This window comes from Pelobates fuscus, chromosome 3 (genome assembly GCF_036172605.1).
Source record: "Pelobates fuscus isolate aPelFus1 chromosome 3, aPelFus1.pri, whole genome shotgun sequence".
Lineage (NCBI taxonomy): Eukaryota > Metazoa > Chordata > Amphibia > Anura > Pelobatidae > Pelobates > Pelobates fuscus.
In genome coordinates this window covers 396,255,853-396,283,695 of record NC_086319.1, presented here as the reverse complement: position 1 = coordinate 396,283,695, position 27,843 = coordinate 396,255,853, and the positions used below count along the sequence as shown (strand labels likewise).

General features: G+C 41.6%; 25 non-coding genes across 25 annotated transcripts in view; all 25 read right to left on the bottom strand.

Moving 5' to 3' along the window:
- The window catches only part of TRNAW-CCA (transfer RNA tryptophan (anticodon CCA)), a 72-nt gene extending 11 nt beyond the window's left edge, over positions 1-61 (bottom strand). Inside the window, exon 1 of the tRNA in view lies at positions 1-61. This exon is cut by the window's left edge and continues 11 nt beyond it. This is a non-coding gene — a tRNA (tRNA-Trp).
- An 855-nt stretch (positions 62-916) lies between these two features.
- Positions 917-998, bottom strand: TRNAL-AAG (transfer RNA leucine (anticodon AAG)). Its single transcript has one exon. It is a non-coding gene; the product is annotated as a tRNA-Leu (tRNA).
- A 730-nt stretch (positions 999-1,728) lies between these two features.
- On the bottom strand, positions 1,729-1,800 carry TRNAW-CCA (transfer RNA tryptophan (anticodon CCA)). Its single transcript has one exon. It is a non-coding gene; the product is annotated as a tRNA-Trp (tRNA).
- Positions 1,801-2,654: 854 nt separating this feature from the next.
- TRNAL-AAG (transfer RNA leucine (anticodon AAG)) lies at positions 2,655-2,736 on the bottom strand. Its single transcript has one exon. It is a non-coding gene; the product is annotated as a tRNA-Leu (tRNA).
- A 730-nt stretch (positions 2,737-3,466) lies between these two features.
- On the bottom strand, positions 3,467-3,538 carry TRNAW-CCA (transfer RNA tryptophan (anticodon CCA)). Its single transcript has one exon. It is a non-coding gene; the product is annotated as a tRNA-Trp (tRNA).
- A 3,056-nt stretch (positions 3,539-6,594) lies between these two features.
- TRNAW-CCA (transfer RNA tryptophan (anticodon CCA)) lies at positions 6,595-6,666 on the bottom strand. Its single transcript has one exon. It is a non-coding gene; the product is annotated as a tRNA-Trp (tRNA).
- An 855-nt stretch (positions 6,667-7,521) lies between these two features.
- TRNAL-AAG (transfer RNA leucine (anticodon AAG)) lies at positions 7,522-7,603 on the bottom strand. Its single transcript has one exon. It is a non-coding gene; the product is annotated as a tRNA-Leu (tRNA).
- Positions 7,604-8,334: 731 nt separating this feature from the next.
- Positions 8,335-8,406, bottom strand: TRNAW-CCA (transfer RNA tryptophan (anticodon CCA)). The gene has a single exon. It is a non-coding gene; the product is annotated as a tRNA-Trp (tRNA).
- An 855-nt stretch (positions 8,407-9,261) lies between these two features.
- TRNAL-GAG (transfer RNA leucine (anticodon GAG)) lies at positions 9,262-9,343 on the bottom strand. Its single transcript has one exon. It is a non-coding gene; the product is annotated as a tRNA-Leu (tRNA).
- A 730-nt stretch (positions 9,344-10,073) lies between these two features.
- On the bottom strand, positions 10,074-10,145 carry TRNAW-CCA (transfer RNA tryptophan (anticodon CCA)). The gene has a single exon. It is a non-coding gene; the product is annotated as a tRNA-Trp (tRNA).
- An 854-nt stretch (positions 10,146-10,999) lies between these two features.
- Positions 11,000-11,081, bottom strand: TRNAL-AAG (transfer RNA leucine (anticodon AAG)). Its single transcript has one exon. It is a non-coding gene; the product is annotated as a tRNA-Leu (tRNA).
- Positions 11,082-11,811: 730 nt separating this feature from the next.
- Positions 11,812-11,883, bottom strand: TRNAW-CCA (transfer RNA tryptophan (anticodon CCA)). The gene has a single exon. It is a non-coding gene; the product is annotated as a tRNA-Trp (tRNA).
- A 3,056-nt stretch (positions 11,884-14,939) lies between these two features.
- TRNAW-CCA (transfer RNA tryptophan (anticodon CCA)) lies at positions 14,940-15,011 on the bottom strand. Its single transcript has one exon. It is a non-coding gene; the product is annotated as a tRNA-Trp (tRNA).
- An 855-nt stretch (positions 15,012-15,866) lies between these two features.
- Positions 15,867-15,948, bottom strand: TRNAL-AAG (transfer RNA leucine (anticodon AAG)). The gene has a single exon. It is a non-coding gene; the product is annotated as a tRNA-Leu (tRNA).
- A 731-nt stretch (positions 15,949-16,679) lies between these two features.
- Positions 16,680-16,751, bottom strand: TRNAW-CCA (transfer RNA tryptophan (anticodon CCA)). Its single transcript has one exon. It is a non-coding gene; the product is annotated as a tRNA-Trp (tRNA).
- Positions 16,752-17,606: 855 nt separating this feature from the next.
- On the bottom strand, positions 17,607-17,688 carry TRNAL-GAG (transfer RNA leucine (anticodon GAG)). Its single transcript has one exon. It is a non-coding gene; the product is annotated as a tRNA-Leu (tRNA).
- Positions 17,689-18,418: 730 nt separating this feature from the next.
- TRNAW-CCA (transfer RNA tryptophan (anticodon CCA)) lies at positions 18,419-18,490 on the bottom strand. Its single transcript has one exon. It is a non-coding gene; the product is annotated as a tRNA-Trp (tRNA).
- A 1,665-nt stretch (positions 18,491-20,155) lies between these two features.
- Positions 20,156-20,227, bottom strand: TRNAW-CCA (transfer RNA tryptophan (anticodon CCA)). Its single transcript has one exon. It is a non-coding gene; the product is annotated as a tRNA-Trp (tRNA).
- An 854-nt stretch (positions 20,228-21,081) lies between these two features.
- On the bottom strand, positions 21,082-21,163 carry TRNAL-AAG (transfer RNA leucine (anticodon AAG)). The gene has a single exon. It is a non-coding gene; the product is annotated as a tRNA-Leu (tRNA).
- Positions 21,164-21,894: 731 nt separating this feature from the next.
- TRNAW-CCA (transfer RNA tryptophan (anticodon CCA)) lies at positions 21,895-21,966 on the bottom strand. The gene has a single exon. It is a non-coding gene; the product is annotated as a tRNA-Trp (tRNA).
- Positions 21,967-22,822: 856 nt separating this feature from the next.
- TRNAL-AAG (transfer RNA leucine (anticodon AAG)) lies at positions 22,823-22,904 on the bottom strand. The gene has a single exon. It is a non-coding gene; the product is annotated as a tRNA-Leu (tRNA).
- A 1,657-nt stretch (positions 22,905-24,561) lies between these two features.
- Positions 24,562-24,643, bottom strand: TRNAL-AAG (transfer RNA leucine (anticodon AAG)). Its single transcript has one exon. It is a non-coding gene; the product is annotated as a tRNA-Leu (tRNA).
- A 731-nt stretch (positions 24,644-25,374) lies between these two features.
- TRNAW-CCA (transfer RNA tryptophan (anticodon CCA)) lies at positions 25,375-25,446 on the bottom strand. The gene has a single exon. It is a non-coding gene; the product is annotated as a tRNA-Trp (tRNA).
- Positions 25,447-26,302: 856 nt separating this feature from the next.
- TRNAL-AAG (transfer RNA leucine (anticodon AAG)) lies at positions 26,303-26,384 on the bottom strand. The gene has a single exon. It is a non-coding gene; the product is annotated as a tRNA-Leu (tRNA).
- Positions 26,385-27,115: 731 nt separating this feature from the next.
- TRNAW-CCA (transfer RNA tryptophan (anticodon CCA)) lies at positions 27,116-27,187 on the bottom strand. Its single transcript has one exon. It is a non-coding gene; the product is annotated as a tRNA-Trp (tRNA).
- Positions 27,188-27,843: the final 656 nt, after the last annotated feature.

Here is a 27,843-nt window from a genome sequence, read left to right as displayed (position 1 = left end):
TGATTTGAACACGCAACCTTCTGATCTGGAGTCAGACGCGCTACCGTTGCGCCACAAGGTCTCATTGTAAAGGTGGATGTGGTCGTCAACAGAGTAGCCAACAAAGGTAGGTTTTTTTTCCCCCACCGACATAAAATTAGATAGATTCTGACAAATTAAATATTCAGCCTAAAGAGGAAAGAAAATAAGTACTTTTCTTTTCAGCACAATACCACTGTAATTGAAGGCAAAGCCAAACAGAAAGGCACCGCACCAGCTAGCCAGTTTCTGTGTTTGTGGCCATGTGAAGCCATACCGGTTTAATTACATTACAATGGAACATGCAAATGCTGGGGTGAATCGTGCATGGTGTGGAATTCTCCACGTGACTTACTCTTTGCTAGCTTTATATTTAGGACAATTTATGGCCTCTTTCAAGTGAGAAGAAAGATGTTAAATTCTCTTCCTAAAGAAGGTGTTTTATGGAATTCAGTAGATGTATTTGAGGATGGCCTCGATGTTCTTGTGGCAAAGCTGGAAACTATGCCACTTTAGTATCTAAAGTGGGTATTGTAACACAGCTTGTTGATCCAAGGAGAAATCGGAATGCACATATGGAGTTCTAAAGGAATCCTGCTGCCCAACTTGGGGCACAATTGAAAATGACTTCAGGTCTTTCTTTTTTTCCTTTCTCCTTCTTTTGGAACAACAAGGGGAAGAAGGGTGGGTGAAATGTTGAAGCTGAGTCTTCTTTTCATCCTGCATTACTTTTCTAACTTTCTGTGTTACTGTTCCATTTTCAAAGATCAAATGAGTATGCAACAAGTGCATTTCCATGTCCACATAAGTTGCACGTTGTGGCAAATAAGGAAGCGGTATTTAAACGGCGTGATACGTTTATTCATCCACAGAAGGCTGGAAGAAAAAAAGAGCCTGATGGCAGCGGTGGGATTCGAACCCACGCCCCCGAAGAGACTGGAGCCTTAATCCAGCGCCTTAGACCGCTCGGCCACGCTACCTGCGCAAAATCCCTGTGGCTGCGTACTCAAAACACGCACGCCATTTGGGAGCGTTCTGATCATTTCCTTTTCTTTCTTGTCAAAAGGTTGCAAGTCCCGACAATATCTTTCCACACTCATGCAGCACTGCTGGCGGCATAGGTCATTTAGAACGCCTTCACCTCTACAAGACCGCAAAAACACAAGAAAACTAGATCAATGCTAAAATATTACACATCCCCCTCTATTTATTCTCACACAGAAAGAGTTTAAAGCGCAAGTTCCTCATGTTACATTCAGGTGAAATCTGCTAGCATGTCAAATGACCACCAACAGGTGCAAACAAAAGATAACAATTCAACACCAGCATAGGGAAAGTGCTGTCCTCCAGTATTCAGCATTCAAATGCTGCCTCTAGGAAATCGATTCATTAACCTGTTTTGACAAAAAGGGAGTAAAGCAAAAAAAAGGAGGAACCCATAAAATGACACGCTAAAGGAACAGGGGGACTCTATTTTTGGTTCCCGACTCCTAGTTTAAAATCCACAGGATTCATTTGAAACAATCAGGAATCCTGCAGCATGTCAAATCTACCTACTGTAGATGAGCAGGACTTTTCCCGTTTTGACCATCAACATAATGAAATAACGCAAGTACGGGATATATGGATTATATATGCTAACCCTGCTTTTTATCCAACTCTGGTATGACAAGAGATCTGTGCTTACTCTTCTCCAAAGCAAAAGCAGCATGACCCCGACGTGATTTGAACACGCAACCTTCTGATCTGGAGTCAGACGCGCTACCGTTGCGCCACGAGGTCTCATTGTAAAGGTGGACGTGGTCGTCAACAGAGTAGCCAACAAAGGTAGTTTTTTTTCCCCCACCGACATAAAATTAGATAGATTCTGACAAATTAAATATTCAGCCTAAAGAGGAAAGAAAATAAGTACTTTTCTTTTCAGCACAATACCACTGTAATTGAAGGCAAAGCCAAACAGAAAGGCACTGCACCAGCTAGCCAGTATCTGTGTTTGTGGCCATGTGAAGCCATACCGGTTTAATTACATTACAATGGAACATGCAAATGCTGGGGTGAATCGTGCATGGTGTGGAATTCTCCACGTGACTTACTCTTTGCTAGCTTTATATTTAGGACAATTTATGGCCTCTTTCAAGTGAGAAGAAAGATGTTAAATTCTCTTCCTAAAGAAGGTGTTTTATGGAATTCAGTAGATGTATTTGAGGATGGCCTCGATGTTCTTGTGGCAAAGCTGGAAACTATGCCACTTTAGTATCTAAAGTGGGTATTGTAACACAGCTTGTTGATCCAAGGAGAAATCGGAATGCACATATGGACTTCTAAAGGAATCCTGCTGCCCAACTTGGGGCACAATTGAAAATGACTTCAGGTCTTTCTTTTTTTCCTTTCTCCTTCTTTTGGAACAACAAGGGGAAGAAGGGTGGGTGAAATGTTGAAACTGAGTCTTCTTTTCATCCTGCATTACTTTTCTAACTTTCTGTGTTACTGTTCCATTTTCAAAGATCAAATGAGTATGCAACAAGTGCATTTCCATGTCCACATAAGTTGCACGTTGTGGCAAATAAGGAAGCGGTATTTAATCGGCGTGATACGTTTATTCATCCACAGAAGGCTGGAAGAAAAAAAGAGCCTGATGGCAGCGGTGGGATTCGAACCCACGCCCCCAAAGAGACTGGAGCCTTAATCCAGCGCCTTAGACCGCTCGGCCACGCTACCTGCGCAAAATCCCTGTGGCTGCGTACTCAAAACACGCACGCCATTTGGGAGCGTTCTGATCATTTCATTTTCTTTCTTGTCAAAAGGTTGCAAGTCCCGACAATATCTTTCCACACTCATGCAGCACTGCTGGCGGCATAGGTCATTTAGAACGCCTTCACCTCTACAAGACCGCAAAAACACAAGAAAACTAGATCAATGCTAAAATATTACACATCCCCCTCTATTTATTCTCACACAGAAAGAGTTTAAAGCGCAAGTTCCTCATGTTACATTCAGGTGAAATCTGCTAGCATGTCAAATGACCACCAACAGGTGCAAACAAAAGATAACAATTCAACACCAGCATAGGGAAAGTGCTGTCCTCCAGTATTCAGCATTCAAATGCTGCCTCTAGGAAATCGATTCATTAACCTGTTTTGACAAAAAGGGAGTAAAGCAAAAAAAAGGAGGAACCCATAAAATGACACGCTAAAGGAACAGGGGGACTCTATTTTTGGTTCCCGACTCCTATTTTAAAATCCACAGGATTCATTTGAAACAATCAGGAATCCTGCAGCATGTCAAATCTACCTACTGTAGATGAGCAGGACTTTTCCCGTTTTGACCATCAACATAATGAAATAACGCAAGTACGGGATATATGGATTATATATGCTAAGCCTGCTTTTTATCCAACTCTGGTATGACAAGAGATCTGTGCTTACTCTTCTCCAAAGCAAAAGCAGCATGACCCCGACGTGATTTGAACACGCAACCTTCTGATCTGGAGTCAGACGCGCTACCGTTGCGCCACGAGGTCTCATTGTAAAGCTGGACTTGGTCGTCAACAGAGTAGCCAACAAAGGTAGTTTTTTCCCCCACCGACATAAAATTAGATAGATTCTGACAAATTAAATATTCAGCCTAAAGAGGAAAGAAAATAAGTACTTTTCTTTTCAGCACAATACCACTGTAATTGAAGGCAAAGCCAAACAGAAAGGCACTGCACCAGCTAGCCAGTATCTGTGTTTGTGGCCATGTGAAGCCATACCGGTTTAATTACATTACAATGGAACATGCAAATGCTGGGGTGAATCGTGCATGGTGTGGAATTCTCCACGTGACTTACTCTTTGCTAGCTTTATATTTAGGACAATTTATGGCCTCTTTCAAGTGAGAAGAAAGATGTTAAATTCTCTTCCTAAAGAAGGTGTTTTAGGGAATTCAGTAGATGTATTTGAGGATGGCCTCGATGTTCTTGTGGCAAAGCTGGAAACTATGCCACTTTAGTATCTAAAGTGGGTATTGTAACACAGCTTGTTGATCCAAGGAGAAATCGGAATGCACATATGGAGTTCTAAAGGAATCCTGCTGCCCAACTTGGGGCACAATTGAAAATGACTTCAGGTCTTTCTTTTTTTCCTTTCTCCTTCTTTTGGAACAACAAGGGGAAGAAGGGTGGGTGAAATGTTGAAGCTGAGTCTTCTTTTCATCCTGCATTACTTTTCTAACTTTCTGTGTTACTGTTCCATTTTCAAAGATCAAACTAACTTGATTGCGTTCTACGAAGAAGTAAGTAGAAGTATAGATCAGGGTGTTGCAGTGGATGTGATCTATTTGGATTTTGCCAAGGCATTTGATACAGTTCCACACAAAAGATTAGTGTTCATACTCAAGGAAATCGGTCTCGATGAAAATGCTTGTTCTTGGGTAGAACATTGGCTTAAAAACAGAATACAAAGAGTTGTCGTTAATGGTAAATTTTCAAGCTGGACAGAGGTGGCAAGTGGTGTCCCTCAGGGGTCTGTTCTGGGACCCCTTCTATTTAACATTTTTATAAATGATCTTGAAGACAGCATTGAAAGTCATGTTTCAGTGTTTGCAGATGACACAAAACTTTGTAAAATAATACAATGTGAGCAAGATATTACTTTGCTGCAGAAGGATTTAGATAGACTGGAGGACTGGGCACTCAAATGGCAGATGAAATTTAATGTTGAAAAATGCAAAGTTATGCACTTCGGCGTAAAGAATACACAAGCAACGTATACCCTTAATGGAAGTGAATTAGGGATAACAACACACGAAAAGGACTTGGGAATTGTTATAGACAACAAACTATGCAACAATGTGCAATGTCAATCAGCAGTGGCCAAGGCCAGTAAGGTATTGTCATGCATGAAAAAGGGCATTCATTCTCGGGACGAGAATATCATTTTGCCTCTCTATAAATCACTGGTAAGACCACATATTGAATATGCTGTGCAATTTTGGGCACCTGTTCTAAAGAAGGATATCATGGCACTAGAAAAAGTGCAGAGGCGGGCTACAAAATTAATAAAAGGAATGGAACATATCAGCTATGAAGAAAGGTTAACAAATTTAAACCTATTTAGTTTAGAAAAACGTCGCCTGAGAGGGGATATGATAACATTATACAAATATATTCGGGGCCAATACAAACCATTGTGTGGAAATCTATTCACAAACCGGACTTTACATAGGACACGAGGCCATGCGTTTAGACTGGAAGAAAGAAGATTTCGTCTAAGGCAAAGGAAAGGTTTTTTTACTGTAAGAACAATCAGGATGTGGAATTCTCTGCCTGAAGAAGTGGTTTTATCAGAGTCCATACAGATGTTCAAACAGCTACTAGATGCATACTTGCAAAGACAGAATATTCAAGGATATAATCTTTCAATGTAGGGTAATAACTGCTTGATTCAAGGATAAATCTGACTGCCATTCTGGGGTCAATAAGGAATTTTTTGTCCTAGCTTGTTGCAAAATTGTGCTTCAAACTGGGGTTTGTTTTTTTTTTTTTTTTTTTGTTTTTTTTTCTCTTTTGGATCAACAGCAAAAAACAGGTGTGAGGAAGGCTGAACTTGATGGACGCAAGTCTCTTTTCAGCTATCTAACTATGTAACTATGTAACTATGAGTATGCAACAAGTGCATTTCCATGTCCACATAAGTTGCACGTTGTGGCAAATAAGGAAGCGGTATTTAAACGGCGTGATACGTTTATTCATCCACAGAAGGCTGGAAGAAAAAAAGAGCCTGATGGCAGCAGTGGGATTCGAACCCACGCCCCCGAAGAGACTGGAGCCTTAATCCAGCGCCTTAGACCGCTCGGCCACGCTACACGCGCAAAATCCCTGTGGCTGCGTACTCAAAACACGCACGCCATTTGGGAGCGTTCTGATCATTTCATTTTCTTTCTTGTCAAAAGGTTGCAAGTCCCGACAATATCTTTCCACACTCATGCAGCACTGCTAGCGGTATAGGTCATTTAGAACGCCTTCACCTCTACAAGACCGCAAAAACACAAGAAAACTAGATCAATGCTAAAATATTACACATCCCCCTCTATTTATTCTCACACAGAAAGAGTTTCAAGCGCAAGTTCCTCATTTTACATTCAGGTGAAATCTGCTAGCATGTCAAATGACCACCAACAGGTGCAAACAAAAGATAACAATTCAACACCAGCATAGGGAAAGTGCTGTCCTCCAGTATTCAGCATTCAAATGCTGCCTCTAGGAAATCGATTCATTAACCTGTTTTGACAAAAAGTTAGTAAAGCAAAAAAAAAGGAGGAACCCATAAAATGACACGCTAAAGGAACAGGGGGACTCTATTTTTGGTTCCCGACTCCTATTTTAAAATCCACAGGATTCATTTGAAACAATCAGGAATCCTGCAGCATGTCAAATCTACCTACTGTAGATGAGCAGGACTTTTCCCGTTTTGACCATCAACATAATGAAATAACGCAAGTACGGGATATATGGATTATATATGCTAAGCCTGCTTTTTATCCAACTCTGGTATGACAAGAGATCTGTGCTTACTCTTCTCCAAAGCAAAAGCAGCATGACCCCGACGTGATTTGAACACGCAACCTTCTGATCTGGAGTCAGACGCACTACCGTTGCGCCACGAGGTCTCATTGTAAAGGTGGACGTGGTCGTCAACAGAGTAGCCAACAAAGGTAGGTTTTTTTTCCCCCACCGACATAAAATTAGATAGATTCTGACAAATTAAATATTCAGCCTAAAGAGGAAAGAAAATAAGTACTTTTCTTTTCAGCACAATACCACTGTAATTGAAGGCAAAGCCAAACAGAAAGGCACTGCACCAGCTAGCCAGTTTCTGTGTTTGTGTCCATGTGAAGCCATACCGGTTTAATTACATTACAATGGAACATGCAAATGCTGGGGTGAATCGTGCATGGTGTGGAATTCTCCACGTGACTTACTCTTTGCTAGCTTTATATTTAGGACAATTTATGGCCTCTTTCAAGTGAGAAGAAAGATGTTAAATTCTCTTCCTAAAGAAGGTGTTTTATGGAATTCAGTAGATGTATTTGAGGATGGCCTCGATGTTCTTGTGGCAAAGCTGGAAACTATGCCACTTTAGTATCTAAAGTGGGTATTGTAACACAGCTTGTTGATCCAAGGAGAAATCGGAATGCACATATGGAGTTCTAAAGGAATCCTGCTGCCCAACTTGGGGCACAATTGAAAATGACTTCAGGTCTTTCTTTTTTTCCTTTCTCCTTCTTTTGGAACAACAAGGGGAAGAAGGGTGGGTGAAATGTTGAAGCTGAGTCTTCTTTTCATCCTGCATTACTTTTCTAACTTTCTGTGTTACTGTTCCATTTTCAAAGATCAAATGAGTATGCAACAAGTGCATTTCCATGTCCACATAAGTTGCACGTTGTGGCAAATAAGGAAGCGGTATTTAATCGGCGTGATACGTTTATTCATCCACAGAAGGCTGGAAGAAAAAAAGAGCCTGATGGCAGCGGTGGGATTCGAACCCACGCCCCCGAAGAGACTGGAGCCTTAATCCAGCGCCTTAGACCGCTCGGCCACGCTACCTGCGCAAAATCCCCGTGGCTGCGTACTCAAAACACGCACGCCATTTGGGAGCGTTCTGATCATTTCATTTTCTTTCTTGTCAAAAGGTTGCAAGTCCCGACAATATCTTTCCACACTCATGCAGCACTGCTGGCGGCATAGGTCATTTAGAACGCCTTCACCTCTACAAGACCGCAAAAACACAAGAAAACTAGATCAATGCTAAAATATTACACATCCCCCTCTATTTATTCTCACACAGAAAGAGTTTAAAGCGCAAGTTCCTCATTTTACATTCAGGTGAAATCTGCTAGCATGTCAAATGACCACCAACAGGTGCAAACAAAAGATAACAATTCAACACCAGCATAGGGAAAGTGCTGTCCTCCAGTATTCAGCATTCAAATGCTGCCTCTAGGAAATCGATTCATTAACCTGTTTTGACAAAAAGTTAGTAAAGCAAAAAAAAAGGAGGAACCCATAAAATGACACGCTAAAGGAACAGGGGGACTCTATTTTTGGTTCCCGACTCCTATTTTAAAATCCACAGGATTCATTTGAAACAATCAGGAATCCTGCAGCATGTCAAATCTACCTACTGTAGATGAGCAGGACTATTCCCGTTTTGACCATCAACATAATGAAATAACGCAAGTACGGGATATATGGATTATATATGCTAAGCCTGCTTTTTATCCAACTCTGGTATGACAAGAGATCTGTGCTTACTCTTCTCCAAAGCAAAAGCAGCATGACCCCGACGTGATTTGAACACGCAACCTTCTGATCTGGAGTCAGACGCGCTACCGTTGCGCCACGAGGTCTCATTGTAAAGGTGGACGTGGTCGTCAACAGAGTAGCCAACAAAGGTAGGTTTTTTTTCCCCCACCGACATAAAATTAGATAGATTCTGACAAATTAAATATTCAGCCTAAAGAGGAAAGAAAATAAGTACTTTTCTTTTCAGCACAATACCACTGTAATTGAAGGCAAAGCCAAACAGAAAGGCACCGCACCAGCTAGCCAGTTTCTGTGTTTGTGGCCATGTGAAGCCATACCGGTTTAATTACATTACAATGGAACATGCAAATGCTGGGGTGAATCGTGCATGGTGTGGAATTCTCCACGTGACTTACTCTTTGCTAGCTTTATATTTAGGACAATTTATGGCCTCTTTCAAGTGAGAAGAAAGATGTTAAATTCTCTTCCTAAAGAAGGTGTTTTATGGAATTCAGTAGATGTATTTGAGGATGGCCTCGATGTTCTTGTGGCAAAGCTGGAAACTATGCCACTTTAGTATCTAAAGTGGGTATTGTAACACAGCTTGTTGATCCAAGGAGAAATCGGAATGCACATATGGAGTTCTAAAGGAATCCTGCTGCCCAACTTGGGGCACAATTGAAAATGACTTCAGGTCTTTCTTTTTTTCCTTTCTCCTTCTTTTGGAACAACAAGGGGAAGAAGGGTGGGTGAAATGTTGAAGCTGAGTCTTCTTTTCATCCTGCATTACTTTTCTAACTTTCTGTGTTACTGTTCCATTTTCAAAGATCAAATGAGTATGCAACAAGTGCATTTCCATGTCCACATAAGTTGCACGTTGTGGCAAATAAGGAAGCGGTATTTAAACGGCGTGATACGTTTATTCATCCACAGAAGGCTGGAAGAAAAAAAGAGCCTGATGGCAGCGGTGGGATTCGAACCCACGCCCCCGAAGAGACTGGAGCCTCAATCCAGCGCCTTAGACCGCTCGGCCACGCTACCTGCGCAAAATCCTTGTGGCTGCGTACTCAAAACACGCACGCCATTTGGGAGCGTTCTGATCATTTCATTTTCTTTCTTGTCAAAAGGTTGCAAGTCCCGACAATATCTTTCCACACTCATGCAGCACTGCTGGCGGCATAGGTCATTTAGAACGCCTTCACCTCTACAAGACCGCAAAAACACAAGAAAACTAGATCAATGCTAAAATATTACACATCCCCCTCTATTTATTCTCACACAGAAAGAGTTTAAAGCGCAAGTTCCTCATTTTACATTCAGGTGAAATCTGCTAGCATGTCAAATGACCACCAACAGGTGCAAACAAAAGATAACAATTCAACACCAGCATAGGGAAAGTGCTGTCCTCCAGTATTCAGCATTCAAATGCTGCCTCTAGGAAATCGATTCATTAACCTGTTTTGACAAAAAGGGAGTAAAGCAAAAAAAAGGAGGAACCCATAAAATGACACGCTAAAGGAACAGGGGGACTCTATTTTTGGTTCCCGACTACTAGTTTAAAATCCACAGGATTCATTTGAAACAATCAGGAATCCTGCAGCATGTCAAATCTACCTACTGTAGATGAGCAGGACTTTTCCCGTTTTGACCATCAACATAATGAAATAACGCAAGTACGGGATATATGGATTATATATGCTAACCCTGCTTTTTATCCAACTCTGGTATGACAAGAGATCTGTGCTTACTCTTCTCCAAAGCAAAAGCAGCATGACCCCGACGTGATTTGAACACGCAACCTTCTGATCTGGAGTCAGACGCGCTACCGTTGCGCCACGAGGTCTCATTGTAAAGGTGGACGTGGTCGTCAACAGAGTAGCCAACAAAGGTAGTTTTTTTTCCCCCACCGACATAAAATTAGATAGATTCTGACAAATTAAATATTCAGCCTAAAGAGGAAAGAAAATAAGTACTTTTCTTTTCAGCACAATACCACTGTAATTGAAGGCAAAGCCAAACAGAAAGGCACTGCACCAGCTAGCCAGTATCTGTGTTTGTGGCCATGTGAAGCCATACCGGTTTAATTACATTACAATGGAACATGCAAATGCTGGGGTGAATCGTGCATGGTGTGGAATTCTCCACGTGACTTACTCTTTGCTAGCTTTATATTTAGGACAATTTATGGCCTCTTTCAAGTGAGAAGAAAGATGTTAAATTCTCTTCCTAAAGAAGGTGTTTTATGGAATTCAGTAGATGTATTTGAGGATGGCCTCGATGTTCTTGTGGCAAAGCTGGAAACTATGCCACTTTAGTATCTAAAGTGGGTATTGTAACACAGCTTGTTGATCCAAGGAGAAATCGGAATGCACATATGGACTTCTAAAGGAATCCTGCTGCCCAACTTGGGGCACAATTGAAAATGACTTCAGGTCTTTCTTTTTTTCCTTTCTCCTTCTTTTGGAACAACAAGGGGAAGAAGGGTGGGTGAAATGTTGAAACTGAGTCTTCTTTTCATCCTGCATTACTTTTCTAACTTTCTGTGTTACTGTTCCATTTTCAAAGATCAAATGAGTATGCAACAAGTGCATTTCCATGTCCACATAAGTTGCACGTTGTGGCAAATAAGGAAGCGGTATTTAATCGGCGTGATACGTTTATTCATCCACAGAAGGCTGGAAGAAAAAAAGAGCCTGATGGCAGCGGTGGGATTCGAACCCACGCCCCCAAAGAGACTGGAGCCTTAATCCAGCGCCTTAGACCGCTCGGCCACGCTACCTGCGCAAAATCCCTGTGGCTGCGTACTCAAAACACGCACGCCATTTGGGAGCGTTCTGATCATTTCATTTTCTTTCTTGTCAAAAGGTTGCAAGTCCCGACAATATCTTTCCACACTCATGCAGCACTGCTGGCGGCATAGGTCATTTAGAACGCCTTCACCTCTACAAGACCGCAAAAACACAAGAAAACTAGATCAATGCTAAAATATTACACATCCCCCTCTATTTATTCTCACACAGAAAGAGTTTAAAGCGCAAGTTCCTCATGTTACATTCAGGTGAAATCTGCTAGCATGTCAAATGACCACCAACAGGTGCAAACAAAAGATAACAATTCAACACCAGCATAGGGAAAGTGCTGTCCTCCAGTATTCAGCATTCAAATGCTGCCTCTAGGAAATCGATTCATTAACCTGTTTTGACAAAAAGGGAGTAAAGCAAAAAAAAGGAGGAACCCATAAAATGACACGCTAAAGGAACAGGGGGACTCTATTTTTGGTTCCCGACTCCTATTTTAAAATCCACAGGATTCATTTGAAACAATCAGGAATCCTGCAGCATGTCAAATCTACCTACTGTAGATGAGCAGTACTTTTCCCGTTTTGACCATCAACATAATGAAATAACGCAAGTACGGGATATATGGATTATATATGCTAAGCCTGCTTTTTATCCAACTCTGGTATGACAAGAGATCTGTGCTTACTCTTCTCCAAAGCAAAAGCAGCATGACCCCGACGTGATTTGAACACGCAACCTTCTGATCTGGAGTCAGACGCGCTACCGTTGCGCCACGAGGTCTCATTGTAAAGCTGGACGTGGTCGTCAACAGAGTAGCCAACAAAGGTAGTTTTTTCCCCCACCGACATAAAATTAGATAGATTCTGACAAATTAAATATTCAGCCTAAAGAGGAAAGAAAATAAGTACTTTTCTTTTCAGCACAATACCACTGTAATTGAAGGCAAAGCCAAACAGAAAGGCACTGCACCAGCTAGCCAGTATCTGTGTTTGTGGCCATGTGAAGCCATACCGGTTTAATTACATTACAATGGAACATGCAAATGCTGGGGTGAATCGTGCATGGTGTGGAATTCTCCACGTGACTTACTCTTTGCTAGCTTTATATTTAGGACAATTTATGGCCTCTTTCAAGTGAGAAGAAAGATGTTAAATTCTCTTCCTAAAGAAGGTGTTTTAGGGAATTCAGTAGATGTATTTGAGGATGGCCTCGATGTTCTTGTGGCAAAGCTGGAAACTATGCCACTTTAGTATCTAAAGTGGGTATTGTAACACAGCTTGTTGATCCAAGGAGAAATCGGAATGCACATATGGAGTTCTAAAGGAATCCTGCTGCCCAACTTGGGGCACAATTGAAAATGACTTCAGGTCTTTCTTTTTTTCCTTTCTCCTTCTTTTGGAACAACAAGGGGAAGAAGGGTGGGTGAAATGTTGAAGCTGAGTCTTCTTTTCATCCTGCATTACTTTTCTAACTTTCTGTGTTACTGTTCCATTTTCAAAGATCAAACTAACTTGATTGCGTTCTACGAAGAAGTAAGTAGAAGTATAGATCAGGGTGTTGCAGTGGATGTGATCTATTTGGATTTTGCCAAGGCATTTGATACAGTTCCACACAAAAGATTAGTGTTCATACTCAAGGAAATCGGTCTCGATGAAAATGCTTGTTCTTGGGTAGAACATTGGCTTAAAAACAGAATACAAAGAGTTGTCGTTAATGGTAAATTTTCAAGCTGGACAGAGGTGGCAAGTGGTGTCCCTCAGGGGTCTGTTCTGGGACCCCTTCTATTTAACATTTTTATAAATGATCTTGAAGACAGCATTGAAAGTCATGTTTCAGTGTTTGCAGATGACACAAAACTTTGTAAAATAATACAATGTGAGCAAGATATTACTTTGCTGCAGAAGGATTTAGATAGACTGGAGGACTGGGCACTCAAATGGCAGATGAAATTTAATGTTGAAAAATGCAAAGTTATGCACTTCGGCGTAAAGAATACACAAGCAACGTATACCCTTAATGGAAGTGAATTAGGGATAACAACACACGAAAAGGACTTGGGAATTGTTATAGACAACAAACTATGCAACAATGTGCAATGTCAATCAGCAGTGGCCAAGGCCAGTAAGGTATTGTCATGCATGAAAAAGGGCATTCATTCTCGGGACGAGAATATCATTTTGCCTCTCTATAAATCACTGGTAAGACCACATATTGAATATGCTGTGCAATTTTGGGCACCTGTTCTAAAGAAGGATATCATGGCACTAGAAAAAGTGCAGAGGCGGGCTACAAAATTAATAAAAGGAATGGAACATATCAGCTATGAAGAAAGGTTAACAAATTTAAACCTATTTAGTTTAGAAAAACGTCGCCTGAGAGGGGATATGATAACATTATACAAATATATTCGGGGCCAATACAAACCATTGTGTGGAAATCTATTCACAAACCGGACTTTACATAGGACACGAGGCCATGCGTTTAGACTGGAAGAAAGAAGATTTCGTCTAAGGCAAAGGAAAGGTTTTTTTACTGTAAGAACAATCAGGATGTGGAATTCTCTGCCTGAAGAAGTGGTTTTATCAGAGTCCATACAGATGTTCAAACAGCTACTAGATGCATACTTGCAAAGACAGAATATTCAAGGATATAATCTTTCAATGTAGGGTAATAACTGCTTGATTCAAGGATAAATCTGACTGCCATTCTGGGGTCAATAAGGAATTTTTTGTCCTAGCTTGTTGCAAAATTGTGCTTCAAACTGGGGTTTGTTTTTTTTTTTTTTTTTTTGTTTTTTTTTCTCTTTTGGATCAACAGCAAAAAACAGGTGTGAGGAAGGCTGAACTTGATGGACGCAAGTCTCTTTTCAGCTATCTAACTATGTAACTATGTAACTATGAGTATGCAACAAGTGCATTTCCATGTCCACATAAGTTGCACGTTGTGGCAAATAAGGAAGCGGTATTTAAACGGCGTGATACGTTTATTCATCCACAGAAGGCTGGAAGAAAAAAAGAGCCTGATGGCAGCAGTGGGATTCGAACCCACGCCCCCGAAGAGACTGGAGCCTTAATCCAGCGCCTTAGACCGCTCGGCCACGCTACACGCGCAAAATCCCTGTGGCTGCGTACTCAAAACACGCACGCCATTTGGGAGCGTTCTGATCATTTCATTTTCTTTCTTGTCAAAAGGTTGCAAGTCCCGACAATATCTTTCCACACTCATGCAGCACTGCTAGCGGTATAGGTCATTTAGAACGCCTTCACCTCTACAAGACCGCAAAAACACAAGAAAACTAGATCAATGCTAAAATATTACACATCCCCCTCTATTTATTCTCACACAGAAAGAGTTTAAAGCGCAAGTTCCTCATTTTACATTCAGGTGAAATCTGCTAGCATGTCAAATGACCACCAACAGGTGCAAACAAAAGATAACAATTCAACACCAGCATAGGGAAAGTGCTGTCCTCCAGTATTCAGCATTCAAATGCTGCCTCTAGGAAATCGATTCATTAACCTGTTTTGACAAAAAGTTAGTAAAGCAAAAAAAAAGGAGGAACCCATAAAATGACACGCTAAAGGAACAGGGGGACTCTATTTTTGGTTCCCGACTCCTATTTTAAAATCCACAGGATTCATTTGAAACAATCAGGAATCCTGCAGCATGTCAAATCTACCTACTGTAGATGAGCAGGACTTTTCCCGTTTTGACCATCAACATAATGAAATAACGCAAGTACGGGATATATGGATTATATATGCTAAGCCTGCTTTTTATCCAACTCTGGTATGACAAGAGATCTGTGCTTACTCTTCTCCAAAGCAAAAGCAGCATGACCCCGACGTGATTTGAACACGCAACCTTCTGATCTGGAGTCAGACGCACTACCGTTGCGCCACGAGGTCTCATTGTAAAAGTGGACGTGGTCGTCAACAGAGTAGCCAACAAAGGTAGGTTTTTTTTCCCCCACCGACATAAAATTAGATAGATTCTGACAAATTAAATATTCAGCCTAAAGAGGAAAGAAAATAAGTACTTTTCTTTTCAGCACAATACCACTGTAATTGAAGGCAAAGCCAAACAGAAAGGCACTGCACCAGCTAGCCAGTTTCTGTGTTTGTGTCCATGTGAAGCCATACCGGTTTAATTACATTACAATGGAACATGCAAATGCTGGGGTGAATCGTGCATGGTGTGGAATTCTCCACGTGACTTACTCTTTGCTAGCTTTATATTTAGGACAATTTATGGCCTCTTTCAAGTGAGAAGAAAGATGTTAAATTCTCTTCCTAAAGAAGGTGTTTTATGGAATTCAGTAGATGTATTTGAGGATGGCCTCGATGTTCTTGTGGCAAAGCTGGAAACTATGCCACTTTAGTATCTAAAGTGGGTATTGTAACACAGCTTGTTGATCCAAGGAGAAATCGGAATGCACATATGGAGTTCTAAAGGAATCCTGCTGCCCAACTTGGGGCACAATTGAAAATGACTTCAGGTCTTTCTTTTTTTCCTTTCTCCTTCTTTTGGAACAACAAGGGGAAGAAGGGTGGGTGAAATGTTGAAGCTGAGTCTTCTTTTCATCCTGCATTACTTTTCTAACTTTCTGTGTTACTGTTCCATTTTCAAAGATCAAATGAGTATGCAACAAGTGCATTTCCATGTCCACATAAGTTGCACGTTGTGGCAAATAAGGAAGCGGTATTTAATCGGCGTGATACGTTTATTCATCCACAGAAGGCTGGAAGAAAAAAAGAGCCTGATGGCAGCGGTGGGATTCGAACCCACGCCCCCGAAGAGACTGGAGCCTTAATCCAGCGCCTTAGACCGCTCGGCCACGCTACCTGCGCAAAATCCCTGTGGCTGCGTACTCAAAACACGCACGCCATTTGGGAGCGTTCTGATCATTTCATTTTCTTTCTTGTCAAAAGGTTGCAAGTCCCGACAATATCTTTCCACACTCATGCAGCACTGCTGGCGGCATAGGTCATTTAGAACGCCTTCACCTCTACAAGACCGCAAAAACACAAGAAAACTAGATCAATGCTAAAATATTACACATCCCCCTCTATTTATTCTCACACAGAAAGAGTTTAAAGCGCAAGTTCCTCATTTTACATTCAGGTGAAATCTGCTAGCATGTCAAATGACCACCAACAGGTGCAAACAAAAGATAACAATTCAACACCAGCATAGGGAAAGTGCTGTCCTCCAGTATTCAGCATTCAAATGCTGCCTCTAGGAAATCGATTCATTAACCTGTTTTGACAAAAAGTTAGTAAAGCAAAAAAAAAGGAGGAACCCATAAAATGACACGCTAAAGGAACAGGGGGACTCTATTTTTGGTTCCCGACTCCTATTTTAAAATCCACAGGATTCATTTGAAACAATCAGGAATCCTGCAGCATGTCAAATCTACCTACTGTAGATGAGCAGGACTATTCCCGTTTTGACCATCAACATAATGAAATAACGCAAGTACGGGATATATGGATTATATATGCTAAGCCTGCTTTTTATCCAACTCTGGTATGACAAGAGATCTGTGCTTACTCTTCTCCAAAGCAAAAGCAGCATGACCCCGACGTGATTTGAACACGCAACCTTCTGATCTGGAGTCAGACGCACTACCGTTGCGCCACGAGGTCTCATTGTAAAGGTGGACGTGGTCGTCAACAGAGTAGCCAACAAAGGTAGGTTTTTTTTCCCCCACCGACATAAAATTAGATAGATTCTGACAAATTAAATATTCAGCCTAAAGAGGAAAGAAAATAAGTACTTTTCTTTTCAGCACAATACCACTGTAATTGAAGGCAAAGCCAAACAGAAAGGCACCGCACCAGCTAGCCAGTTTCTGTGTTTGTGGCCATGTGAAGCCATACCGGTTTAATTACATTACAATGGAACATGCAAATGCTGGGGTGAATCGTGCATGGTGTGGAATTCTCCACGTGACTTACTCTTTGCTAGCTTTATATTTAGGACAATTTATGGCCTCTTTCAAGTGAGAAGAAAGATGTTAAATTCTCTTCCTAAAGAAGGTGTTTTATGGAATTCAGTAGATGTATTTGAGGATGGCCTCGATGTTCTTGTGGCAAAGCTGGAAACTATGCCACTTTAGTATCTAAAGTGGGTATTGTAACACAGCTTGTTGATCCAAGGAGAAATCGGAATGCACATATGGAGTTCTAAAGGAATCCTGCTGCCCAACTTGGGGCACAATTGAAAATGACTTCAGGTCTTTCTTTTTTTCCTTTCTCCTTCTTTTGGAACAACAAGGGGAAGAAGGGTGGGTGAAATGTTGAAGCTGAGTCTTCTTTTCATCCTGCATTACTTTTCTAACTTTCTGTGTTACTGTTCCATTTTCAAAGATCAAATGAGTATGCAACAAGTGCATTTCCATGTCCACATAAGTTGCACGTTGTGGCAAATAAGGAAGCGGTATTTAAACGGCGTGATACGTTTATTCATCCACAGAAGGCTGGAAGAAAAAAAGAGCCTGATGGCAGCGGTGGGATTCGAACCCACGCCCCCGAAGAGACTGGAGCCTCAATCCAGCGCCTTAGACCGCTCGGCCACGCTACCTGCGCAAAATCCTTGTGGCTGCGTACTCAAAACACGCACGCCATTTGGGAGCGTTCTGATCATTTCATTTTCTTTCTTGTCAAAAGGTTGCAAGTCCCGACAATATCTTTCCACACTCATGCAGCACTGCTGGCGGCATAGGTCATTTAGAACGCCTTCACCTCTACAAGACCGCAAAAACACAAGAAAACTAGATCAATGCTAAAATATTACACATCCCCCTCTATTTATTCTCACACAGAAAGAGTTTAAAGCGCAAGTTCCTCATTTTACATTCAGGTGAAATCTGCTAGCATGTCAAATGACCACCAACAGGTGCAAACAAAAGATAACAATTCAACACCAGCATAGGGAAAGTGCTGTCCTCCAGTATTCAGCATTCAAATGCTGCCTCTAGGAAATCGATTCATTAACCTGTTTTGACAAAAAGGGAGTAAAGCAAAAAAAAGGAGGAACCCATAAAATGACACGCTAAAGGAACAGGGGGACTCTATTTTTGGTTCCCGACTCCTAGTTTAAAATCCACAGGATTCATTTGAAACAATCAGGAATCCTGCAGCATGTCAAATCTACCTACTGTAGATGAGCAGGACTTTTCCCGTTTTGACCATCAACATAATGAAATAACGCAAGTACGGGATATATGGATTATATATGCTAAGCCTGCTTTTTATCCAACTCTGGTATGACAAGAGATCTGTGCTTACTCTTCTCCAAAGCAAAAGCAGCATGACCCCGACGTGATTTGAACACGCAACCTTCTGATCTGGAGTCAGACGCGCTACCGTTGCACCACGAGGTCTCATTGTAAAGCTGGACGTGGTCGTCAACAGAGTAGCCAACAAAGGTAGTTTTTTCCCCCACCGACATAAAATTAGATAGATTCTGACAAATTAAATATTCAGCCTAAAGAGGAAAGAAAATAAGTACTTTTCTTTTCAGCACAATACCACTGTAATTGAAGGCAAAGCCAAACAGAAAGGTACTGCACCAGCTAGCCAGTATCTGTGTTTGTGGCCATGTGAAGCCATACCGGTTTAATTACATTACAATGGAACATGCAAATGCTGGGGTGAATCGTGCATGGTGTGGAATTCTCCACGTGACTTACTCTTTGCTAGCTTTATATTTAGGACAATTTATGGCCTCTTTCAAGTGAGAAGAAAGATGTTAAATTCTCTTCCTAAAGAAGGTGTTTTATGGAATTCAGTAGATGTATTTGAGGATGGCCTCGATGTTCTTGTGGCAAAGCTGGAAACTATGCCACTTTAGTATCTAAAGTGGGTATTGTAACACAGCTTGTTGATCCAAGGAGAAATCGGAATGCACATATGGAGTTCTAAAGGAATCCTGCTGCCCAACTTGGGGCACAATTGAAAATGACTTCAGGTCTTTCTTTTTTTCCTTTCTCCTTCTTTTGGAACAACAAGGGGAAGAAGGGTGGGTGAAATGTTGAAGCTGAGTCTTCTTTTCATCCTGCATTACTTTTCTAACTTTCTGTGTTACTGTTCCATTTTCAAAGATCAAATGAGTATGCAACAAGTGCATTTCCATGTCCACATAAGTTGCACGTTGTGGCAAATAAGGAAGCGGTATTTAAATGGCGTGATACGTTTATTCATCCACAGAAGGCTGGAAGAAAAAAAGAGCCTGATGGCAGCGGTGGGATTCGAACCCACGCCCCCGAAGAGACTGGAGCCTTAATCCAGCGCCTTAGACCGCTCGGCCACGCTACACGCGCAAAATCCCTGTGGCTGCGTACTCAAAACACGCACGCCATTTGGGAGCGTTCTGATCATTTCATTTTCTTTCTTGTCAAAAGGTTGCAAGTCCCGACAATATCTTTCCACACTCATGCAGCACTGCTAGCGGTATAGGTCATTTAGAACGCCTTCACCTCTACAAGACCGCAAAAACACAAGAAAACTAGATCAATGCTAAAATATTACACATCCCCCTCTATTTATTCTCACACAGAAAGAGTTTAAAGCGCAAGTTCCTCATTTTACATTCAGGTGAAATCTGCTAGCATGTCAAATGACCACCAACAGGTGCAAACAAAAGATAACAATTCAACACCAGCATAGGGAAAGTGCTGTCCTCCAGTATTCAGCATTCAAATGCTGCTTCTAGGAAATCGATTCATTAACCTGTTTTGACAAAAAGTTAGTAAAGCAAAAAAAAAGGAGGAACCCATAAAATGACACGCTAAAGGAACAGGGGGACTCTATTTTTGGTTCCCGACTCCTATTTTAAAATCCACAGGATTCATTTGAAACAATCAGGAATCCTGCAGCATGTCAAATCTACCTACTGTAGATGAGCAGGACTTTTCCCGTTTTGACCATCAACATAATGAAATAACGCAAGTACGGGATATATGGATTATATATGCTAAGCCTGCTTTTTATCCAACTCTGGTATGACAAGAGATCTGTGCTTACTCTTCTCCAAAGCAAAAGCAGCATGACCCCGACGTGATTTGAACACGCAACCTTCTGATCTGGAGTCAGACGCGCTACCGTTGCGCCACGAGGTCTCATTGTAAAGGTGGACGTGGTCGTCAACAGAGTAGCCAACAAAGGTAGTTTTTTTTCCCCCACCGACATAAAATTAGATAGATTCTGACGAATTAAATATTCAGCCTAAAGAGGAAAGAAAATAAGTACTTTTCTTTTCAGCACAATACCACTGTAATTGAAGGCAAAGCCAAACAGAAAGGCACTGCACCAGCTAGCCAGTATCTGTGTTTGTGGCCATGTGAAGCCATACCGGTTTAATTACATTACAATGGAACATGCAAATGCTGGGGTGAATCGTGCATGGTGTGGAATTCTCCACGTGACTTACTCTTTGCTAGCTTTATATTTAGGACAATTTATGGCCTCTTTCAAGTGAGAAGAAAGATGTTAAATTCTCTTCCTAAAGAAGGTGTTTTATGGAATTCAGTAGATGTATTTGAGGATGGCCTCAATGTTCTTGTGGCAAAGCTGGAAACTATGCCACTTTAGTATCTAAAGTGGGTATTGTAACACAGCTTGTTGATCCAAGGAGAAATCGGAATGCACATATGGAGTTCTAAAGGAATCCTGCTGCCCAACTTGGGGCACAATTGAAAATGACTTCAGGTCTTTCTTTTTTTCCTTTCTCCTTCTTTTGGAACAACAAGGGGAAGAAGGGTGGGTGAAATGTTGAAACTGAGTCTTCTTTTCATCCTGCATTACTTTTCTAACTTTCTGTGTTACTGTTCCATTTTCAAAGATCAAATGAGTATGCAACAAGTGCATTTCCATGTCCACATAAGTTGCACGTTGTGGCAAATAAGGAAGCGGTATTTAATCGGCGTGATACGTTTATTCATCCACAGAAGGCTGGAAGAAAAAAAGAGCCTGATGGCAGCGGTGGGATTCGAACCCACGCCCCCGAAGAGACTGGAGCCTTAATCCAGCGCCTTAGACCGCTCGGCCACGCTACCTGCGCAAAATCCCTGTGGCTGCGTACTCAAAACACGCACGCCATTTGGGAGCGTTCTGATCATTTCATTTTCTTTCTTGTCAAACGGTTGCAAGTCCCGACAATATCTTTCCACACTCATGCAGCACTGCTGGCGGCATAGGTCATTTATAACGCCTTCACCTCTACAAGACCGCAAAAACACAAGAAAACTAGATCAATGCTAAAATATTACACATCCCCCTCTATTTATTCTCACACAGAAAGAGTTTAAAGCGCAAGTTCCTCATGTTACATTCAGGTGAAATCTGCTAGCGTGTCAAATGACCACCAACAGGTGCAAACAAAAGATAACAATTCAACACCAGCATAGGGAAAGTGCTGTCCTCCAGTATTCAGCATTCAAATGCTGCCTCTAGGAAATCGATTCATTAACCTGTTTTGACAAAAAGGGAGTAAAGCAAAAAAAAAGGAGGAACCCATAAAATGACACGCTAAAGGAACAGGGGGACTCTATTTTTGGTTCCCGACTCCTATTTTAAAATCCACAGGATTCATTTGAAACAATCAGGAATCCTGCAGCATGTCAAATCTACCTACTGTAGATGAGCAGGACTTTTCCCGTTTTGACCATCAACATAATGAAATAACGCAAGTACGGGATATATGGATTATATATGCTAAGCCTGCTTTTTATCCAACTCTGGTATGACAAGAGATCTGTGCTTACTCTTCTCCAAAGCAAAAGCAGCATGACCCCGACGTGATTTGAACACGCAACCTTCTGATCTGGAGTCAGACGCGCTACCGTTGCGCCACGAGGTCTCATTGTAAAGGTGGACGTGGTCGTCAACAGAGTAGCCAACAAAGGTAGTTTTTTTTCCCCCACCGACATAAAATTAGATAGATTCTGACAAATTAAATATTCAGCCTAAAGAGGAAAGAAAATAAGTACTTTTCTTTTCAGCACAATACCACTGTAATTGAAGGCAAAGCCAAACAGAAAGGCACTGCACCAGCTAGCCAGTATCTGTGTTTGTGGCCATGTGAAGCCATACCGGTTTAATTACATTACAATGGAACATGCAAATGCTGGGGTGAATCGTGCATGGTGTGGAATTCTCCACGTGACTTACTCTTTGCTAGCTTTATATTTAGGACAATTTATGGCCTCTTTCAAGTGAGAAGAAAGATGTTAAATTCTCTTCCTAAAGAAGGTGTTTTATGGAATTCAGTAGATGTATTTGAGGATGGCCTCGATGTTCTTGTGGCAAAGCTGGAAACTATGCCACTTTAGTATCTAAAGTGGGTATTGTAACACAGCTTGTTGATCCAAGGAGAAATCGGAATGCACATATGGAGTTCTAAAGGAATCCTGCTGCCCAACTTGGGGCACAATTGAAAATGACTTCAGGTCTTTCTTTTTTTCCTTTCTCCTTCTTTTGGAACAACAAGGGGAAGAAGGGTGGGTGAAATGTTGAAGCTGAGTCTTCTTTTCATCCTGCATTACTTTTCTAACTTTCTGTGTTACTGTTCCATTTTCAAAGATCAAATGAGTATGCAACAAGTGCATTTCCATGTCCACATAAGTTGCACGTTGTGGCAAAAATAAGGAAGCGGTATTTAAACGGCGTGATACGTTTATTCATCCACAGAAGGCTGGAAGAAAAAAAGAGCCTGATGGCAGCGGTGGGATTCGAACCCACGCCCCCGAAGAGACTGGAGCCTTAATCCAGCGCCTTAGACCACTCGGCCACGCTACCTGCGCAAAATCCCTGTGGCTGCGTACTCAAAACACGCACGCCATTTGGGAGCGTTCTGATCATTTCATTTTCTTTCTTGTCAAAAGGTTGCAAGTCCCGACAATATCTTTCCACACTCATGCAACACTGCTGGCGGCATAGGTCATTTAGAACGCCTTCACCTCTACAAGACCGCAAAAACACAAGAAAACTAGATCAATGCTAAAATATTACACATCCCCCTCTATTTATTCTCACACAGAAAGAGTTTAAAGCGCAAGTTCCTCATTTTACATTCAGGTGAAATCTGCTAGCATGTCAAATGACCACCAACAGGTGCAAACAAAAGATAACAATTCAACACCAGCATAGGGAAAGTGCTGTCCTCCAGTATTCAGCATTCAAATGCTGCCTCTAGGAAATCGATTCATTAACCTGTTTTGACAAAAAGTTAGTAAAGCAAAAAAAAAGGAGGAACCCATAAAATGACACGCTAAAGGAACAGGGGGACTCTATTTTTGGTTCCCGACTCCTATTTTAAAATCCACAGGATTCATTTGAAACAATCAGGAATCCTGCAGCATGTCAAATCTACCTACTGTAGATGAGCAGGACTTTTCCCGTTTTGACCATCAACATAATGAAATAACGCAAGTACGGGATATATGGATTATATATGCTAAGCCTGCTTTTTATCCAACTCTGGTATGACAAGAGATCTGTGCTTACTCTTCTCCAAAGCAAAAGCAGCATGACCCCGACGTGATTTGAACACGCAACCTTCTGATCTGGAGTCAGACGCGCTAGCGTTGCGCCACGAGGTCTCATTGTAAAGGTAGACGTGGTCGTCAACAGAGTAGCCAACAAAGGTAGTTTTTTTCCCCCCACCGACATAAAATTAGATAGATTCTGACAAATTAAATATTCAGCCTAAAGAGGAAAGAAAATAAGTACTTTTCTTTTCAGCACAATACCACTGTAATTGAAGGCAAAGCCAAACAGAAAGGCACTGCACCAGCTAGCCAGTATCTGTGTTTGTGGCCATGTGAAGCCATACCGGTTTAATTACATTACAATGGAACATGCAAATGCTGGGGTGAATCGTGCATGGTGTGGAATTCTCCACGTGACTTACTCTTTGCTAGCTTTATATTTAGGACAATTTATGGCCTCTTTCAAGTGAGAAGAAAGATGTTAAATTCTCTTCCTAAAGAAGGTGTTTTATGGAATTCAGTAGATGTATTTGAGGATGGCCTCGATGTTCTTGTGGCAAAGCTGGAAACTATGCCACTTTAGTATCTAAAGTGGGTATTGTAACACAGCTTGTTGATCCAAGGAGAAATCGGAATGCACATATGGAGTTCTAAAGGAATCCTGCTGCCCAACTTGGGGCACAATTGAAAATGACTTCAGGTCTTTCTTTTTTTCCTTTCTCCTTCTTTTGGAACAACAAGGGGAAGAAGGGTGGGTGAAATGTTGAAGCTGAGTCTTCTTTTCATCCTGCATTACTTTTCTAACTTTCTGTGTTACTGTTCCATTTTCAAAGATCAAATGAGTATGCAACAAGTGCATTTCCATGTCCACATAAGTTGCACGTTGTGGCAAATAAGGAAGCGGTATTTAAACGGCGTGATACGTTTATTCATCCACAGAAGGCTGGAAGAAAAAAAGAGCCTGATGGCAGCGGTGGGGTTCGAACCCACGCCCCCGAAGAGACTGGAGCCTTAATCCAGCGCCTTAGACCGCTCGGCCACGCTACCTGCGCAAAATCCCTGTGGCTGCGTACTCAAAACACGCACGCCATTTGGGAGCGTTCTGATCATTTCATTTTCTTTCTTGTCAAAAGGTTGCAAGTCCCGACAATATCTTTCCACACTCATGCAGCACTGCTGGCGGCATAGGTCATTTAGAACGCCTTCACCTCTACAAGACCGCAAAAACACAAGAAAACTAGATCAATGCTAAAATATTACACATCCCCCTCTATTTATTCTCACACAGAAAGAGTTTAAAGCGCAAGTTCCTCATTTTACATTCAGGTGAAATCTGCTAGCATGTCAAATGACCACCAACAGGTGCAAACAAAAGATAACAATTCAACACCAGCATAGGGAAAGTGCTGTCCTCCAGTATTCAGCATTCAAATGCTGCCTCTAGGAAATCGATTCATTAACCTGTTTTGACAAAAAGTTAGTAAAGCAAAAAAAAAGGAGGAACCCATAAAATGACACGCTAAAGGAACAGGGGGACTCTATTTTTGGTTCCCGACTCCTATTTTAAAATCCACAGGATTCATTTGAAACAATCAGGAATCCTGCAGCATGTCAAATCTACCTACTGTAGATGAGCAGGACTTTTCCCGTTTTGACCATCAACATAATGAAATAACGCAAGTACGGGATATATGGATTATATATGCTAAGCCTGCTTTTTATCCAACTCTGGTATGACAAGAGATCTGTGCTTACTCTTCTCCAAAGCAAAAGCAGCATGACCCCGACGTGATTTGAACACGCAACCTTCTGATCTGGAGTCAGACGCGCTACCGTTGCGCCATGAGGTCTCATTGTAAAGGTGGTTGTGGTCATCAACAGAGTAGCCAACAAAGGTAGGTTTTTTTTTCCCCCACCGACATAAAATTAGATAGATTCTGACAAATTAAATATTCAGCCTAAAGAGGAAAGAAAATAAGTACTTTTCTTTTCAGCACAATACCACTGTAATTGAAGGCAAAGCCAAACAGAAAGGCACTGCACCAGCTAGCCAGTTTCTGTGTTTGTGGCCATGTGAAGCCATACCGGTTTAATTACATTACAATGGAACATGCAAATGCTGGGGTGAATCGTGCATGGTGTGGAATTCTCCACGTGACTTACTCTTTGCTAGCTTTATATTTAGGACAATTTATGGCCTCTTTCAAGTGAGAAGAAAGATGTTAAATTCTCTTCCTAAAGAAGGTGTTTTATGGAATTCAGTAGATGTATTTGAGGATGGCCTCGATGTTCTTGTGGCAAAGCTGGAAACTATGCCACTTTAGTATCTAAAGTGGGTATTGTAACACAGCTTGTTGATCCAAGGAGAAATCGGAATGCACATATGGAGTTCTAAAGGAATCCTGCTGCCCAACTTGGGGCACAATTGAAAATGACTTCAGGTCTTTCTTTTTTTCCTTTCTCCTTCTTTTGGAACAACAAGGGGAAGAAGGGTGGGTGAAATGTTGAAGCTGAGTCTTCTTTTCATCCTGCATTACTTTTCTAACTTTCTGTGTTACTGTTCCATTTTCAAAGATCAAATGAGTATGCAACAAGTGCATTTCCATGTCCACATAAGTTGCACGTTGTGGCAAATAAGGAAGCGGTATTTAAACGGCGTGATACGTTTATTCATCCACAGAAGGCTGGAAGAAAAAAAGAGCCTGATGGCAGCGGTGGGATTCGAACCCACGCCCCCGAAGAGACTGGAGCCTTAATCCAGCGCCTTAGACCGCTCGGCCACGCTACCTGCGCAAAATCCCTGTGGCTGCGTACTCAAAACACGCACGCCATTTGGGAGCGTTCTGATCATTTCATTTTCTTTCTTGTCAAAAGGTTGCAAGTCCCGACAATATCTTTCCACACTCATGCAGCACTGCTGGCGGCATAGGTCATTTAGAACGCCTTCACCTCTACAAGACCGCAAAAACACAAGAAAACTAGATCAATGCTAAAATATTACACATCCCCCTCTATTTATTCTCACACAGAAAGAGTTTAAAGCGCAAGTTCCTCATTTTACATTCAGGTGAAATCTGCTAGCATGTCAAATGACCACCAACAGGTGCAAACAAAAGATAACAATTCAACACCAGCATAGGGAAAGTGCTGTCCTCCAGTATTCAGCATTCAAATGCTGCCTCTAGGAAATCGATTCATTAACCTGTTTTGACAAAAAGTTAGTAAAGCAAAAAAAAAGGAGGAACCCATAAAATGACACGCTAAAGGAACAGGGGGACTCTATTTTTGGTTCCCGACTCCTATTTTAAAATCCACAGGATTCATTTGAAACAATCAGGAATCCTGCAGCATGTCAAATCTACCTACTGTAGATGAGCAGGACTTTTCCCGTGTTGACCATCAACATAATGAAATAACGCAAGTACGGGATATATGGATTATATATGCTAAGCCTGCTTTTTATCCAACTCTGGTATAACAAGAGATCTGTGCTTACTCTTCTCCAAAGCAAAAGCAGCATGACCCCGACGTGATTTGAACACGCAACCTTCTGATCTGGAGTCAGACGCGCTACCGTTGCGCCACGAGGTCTCATTGTAAAGGTGGACGTGGTCGTCAACAGAGTAGCCAACAAAGGTAGGTTTTTTTCCCCCACCGACATAAAATTAGATAGATTCTGACAAATTAAATATTCAGCCTAAAGAGGAAAGAAAATAAGTACTTTTCTTTTCAGCACAATACCACTGTAATTGAAGGCAAAGCCAAACAGAAAGGCACTGCACCAGCTAGCCAGTATCTGTGTTTGTGGCCATGTGAAGCCATACCGGTTTAATTACATTACAATGGAACATGCAAATGCTGGGGTGAATCGTGCATGGTGTGGAATTCTCCACGTGACTTACTCTTTGCTAGCTTTATATTTAGGACAATTTATGGCCTCTTTCAAGTGAGAAGAAAGATGTTAAATTCTCTTCCTAAAGAAGGTGTTTTATGGAATTCAGTAGATGTATTTGAGGATGGCCTCGATGTTCTTGTGGCAAAGCTGGAAACTATGCCACTTTAGTATCTAAAGTGGGTATTGTAACACAGCTTGTTGATCCAAGGAGAAATCGGAATGCACATATGGAGTTCTAAAGGAATCCTGCTGCCCAATTTGGGGCACAATTGAAAATGACTTCAGGTCTTTCTTTTTTTCCTTTCTCCTTCTTTTGGAACAACAAGGGGAAGAAGGGTGGGTGAAATGTTGA